The sequence below is a fragment of the Oryx dammah genome, unplaced genomic scaffold (genome assembly GCF_014754425.2).
Source record: "Oryx dammah isolate SB20612 unplaced genomic scaffold, SCBI_Odam_1.1 HiC_scaffold_29, whole genome shotgun sequence".
In the NCBI taxonomy this organism is placed as follows: Eukaryota; Metazoa; Chordata; class Mammalia; order Artiodactyla; family Bovidae; genus Oryx; species Oryx dammah.
This window is the reverse complement of record NW_024070213.1, coordinates 5403778-5407734: the sequence shown is the minus strand read 5'-3', so window position 1 is coordinate 5407734 and position 3957 is coordinate 5403778.

Here is a 3957-nt window from a genome sequence, read left to right as displayed (position 1 = left end):
GCCGCCCCGCAGCCGCCGCGCGGCGCTCCTCCGCAGGCGTGACGTCACGGCGCTCCTCCGCAGGCGTGACGTCACGGCGCCGCCCGGCCCGCGCCCCGCCCCAGCCGGCGCGGGGTCGGAGGCGATCCGTGTCGTGACGTCACGACGCCGGCGTGGATGCGGGCATGACGTCATGGCCCGAGCCCCGCCCCGGCCACCCCTCGCCCACCCTCCCTGAGGACCGTCCAAGACCCCTCCCCCGCCCTCCTCCTGGCTGGCAGTCTGCATCACTTTCATCACGCATATGTTAACCAACCCAGGGATTCCAGCGATTCTGTCCTTCAGCAAAGCTTCAACACAAACTCAAGAAACACTGCAACTAGCAGTGACCCGAAAGATTCATTCATCATTCATTCAACAAATATTTAGGGAGCCTCTGATCTGTACCCGCCACGGGTTGAGGGTCCAGACCAGTGATAGTGGCAAGAGCCAGCTCCCTTGGAGCTTACGTTTGTGACTAACCAAGACAATTTCAGATCAGAATAAGACGTGTGAATCACACGCTTACAATATCCCGAGAGCAGGAAAGGGTTAAATCTGTTAATTGAATATTTCCGGGGCCCACCCCAGAACTCATGATACCCAGGACCCTTGGTGTAGTGCTCCACAAGTCTGCGTTTAAAACGTTCTTCTTAGGCAGACTACAATTCGAGAACAACCGAATTCTATAGAGGTTCTAGTACAACCCCTCATCCATTCACTCAAGAAACACACACAGGCAAAGCTCATTTTATTGTGCTTTGCAGATGCTGTGCTGTTTACAAATAGAACATTTGTGACAATCTTGCATTGTCGAATGATGATTAGCAATTTTTAGCAATAAAACATTTGTTAATTAAGTCATGTTCATTTGTGACTTTTTTTAAAGAAACAGTGGTATTGCACAGGTTCAGTGTCCCTGACTGTGAAAAGAGAATGATACTCTCTACTTCTAGGTACTGTAGTTGAGAGGACAGAGATAATTACACCAGCAAGAATTCAGAGCTGTGGGACTTCCCTGGTGGTCCAGTGGCTGAGACTCTGCACTCAATGCAGGAGACCCAGGTTCGATCCTTGGCCAGGGAACTAGATCCCACATGCCACACAAAGATCAAAGATCCTGCAAGCTACAACTAAGACCCAGCATAGCCAAATTAATTAACTAATTAATTTAAAAAAGAATCCAGAGCAATGCAGGTGGTAGGACCTACCTTCTCTCTTTGCTTCTTCCCCTCACAGACACTCACAGTCTGGCAAGGGGGACATTGGCCACGTGTACACAGTGGATGAAAAGTGCAAAGAGAGCATTAACTCTGATTCAGGGGGCTTGAGGATGTCTTCACAAAACTGCAAGAGAAGATTCCAAATACCAAAACATCATTAAGAACAATTAGGTAATGGCACAAAGACAGGTAGCCAAAGGCTGGAGAAACTGAGCAAATAAACGAGCTGGTGTTTCAGATGAAGGTCTCGCTACGGAAGAGCAAGGAGGGACCCTGTCCTTTTAGATTAGAATCTAAGGTATTTCATGAATTTATTATTTATTTTTAAAATCTATTCCTTATCTTTGCTGAAAAGGCCTTTAAGCACTGTATTCCAGCAAAACCAGGAATAGCCAGTGCCCAGATCTTGGTTTCTAAATACTTCCCCACCAAAAGGAACCAGAGTTTCTCAGAGAAAAGGCCACTTCCAGGGCTGGGCAAAGAAAGTACAAGATGAGCCTAAAATATCTTTGGGGCAGAAGAAGAAACCATTAAAAATGATGGGGCTAGGTCAAAAGATCACAGGAGCTATCTTGAAATTAGGAACAAATTAACACTTTGTACCTGTTAGACAAGAATTAGAAACAACTCAAATGTCCATCAACATTAGACTGGATAAATTGTGATATATTCATACAATGGAATTCTTACTACACAGCGATTAAAAAAAGAATGATTGGTGTATGCAACAATATAGGTGAGTTTCACAGTCAAAATGATGAGCAAAAGAAGCTAAACATAAAAGGTGGTATGTTGGATGACTCTTCATATTCAATTCAAGGACGAACAAAATTTATCTATGATCAGAGGTCAGAACAGTGTTTAATTTGAGGCAGCAGATGGGGGTGACTGGGCAAAGACACAAAACTCAGAGGCTATGGCACTCCACTCCAGTACTCCTGCTTGGAAAATCCCATGGACAGAGGAGCCTGGTAGGCTGCGGTCCATGGGGTCGAGAAGAGTCGGACACGACTGAGCGACTTCACTTTCACTTTTCACTTTCATGCATTGGAGAAGGAAATGGCAGCCCACTCCAGTGTTCTTGCCTGGAGAATCCCAGGGACGGGGGAGCCTGGTGGGCTGCCATCTATGGGGTCGCACAGAGTCGGACACGACTGAAGTGACTTAGCAGCAGCAGCAGCAGAGTATTGGAAATATTCTATTAATGTCTTCCTTTTAGTGATGGTCACATGATGATATAAGCATAAATACAGATAAATACAGATGTGGATATAAATTTAGGTGCAGACTCCATACCACATTAAAGATCCCAAATCACTTACATGGTTTTCCCACCAAAAATTCATATCCTGGATCTAATAAATGAGGACAGAATACAAAACCAAAGGAAAGGAACAGTCTGTGTAACAACTGACCTGTACTCTTCAAAAATGTCAATGTCATGAAAGACGAAAAAAAAAAGTTGAAAGAACTAGTTCTAGATAAAAGGACTAAAGATAATTGAAAAGGACATTCTTGGGGCAATTTGCAACATATGACTATGGACTGTTTATAAGCTGGTAATATTATATTATTGTAATATAATAGTGACAGAATTTCCTGGTGGCTTAGCAGTAAAGAATCCAAAAGCAGTGTGTCTGTGCATACTCACTCACTTTAGTCCTGTCCAACTCTTTGCCACCCCACGGCCTGTAGCCCACCAGGCTCCTCTGTCCATGGGATTCTCCAGGCAAGAATACTGGAGTGGGTTGCCATGCCCTCCTCCAGGGATCTTCCCCACCGAGGGATCGAACTGATGTCTCCTGCATCGAAGGTGGATTCTTTACCACTGAGCCACCGGGGAAGCCCTCACCTGCAGTGCAGGAGACGTGAATTTGATCCCTGGGTTGGGAAGATGCGCTGGGGAAGGAAATGGCAACCCGCTCCAGTATTCTTGTCTAGGAAATCCCATGGACAGAGGAGCCTGGCAGGTTACAGTCCATGGGGTCACAAAAGAGTCAAACATGACCTGGTAGACTAAACATCAGCAACACTGTATTAATTTTAAATTTCATGAACTTTAAAACTGTACTGTGGATATGTAAGAGAATTTTTTTTTCTTAGTGGGGAGATGCTGAAGTATTTGGGAGTGTAGAATTCTGTCTGCAACTTATTTTCAAATAGTTCTATGAAACACAATTATAACACTATTGTGTATACATACAGTGAGAGAGGAAAATGTGACAAATGCTACAATTGGTGAATGTAGGTGATAGTATATATTCATTGTTGTTTTCTTTTTCTATCACTGCTATAGTGAATTACCACAAACTCAGTGGCTTTAAAACAACACATATTTATTATCTTACGGTTCTGTAGGTCATACATCTAATGTGTGTGTCACTGAGCTAAAATCAAGGTGTCGGCAAAACTCCATTCCTTTCTGGAGGTTAAGGATGAAGCCAGTTTTCTGCCTTTTCCAGCCACTAGGGGCCACCGGCACTCCTGGGCTCAGGGTCCCTTCCTCCCTCTTCAAAGTCAACAATGCCGGTTTACTGTTTCTCACATCATTTTAATCTGATATTGACTCTTTCTCTATCTCCCTCTTCCACTTTTAAGATCCCTTATAATTATATTAGGTCTTCTCAATAAATAATCCAGGGCAATCTATTTTAAGGTCAGCTGATTAGCAAGCTGAATTCCATCTGCAACCTTAATTACCTTTGATATATAACAT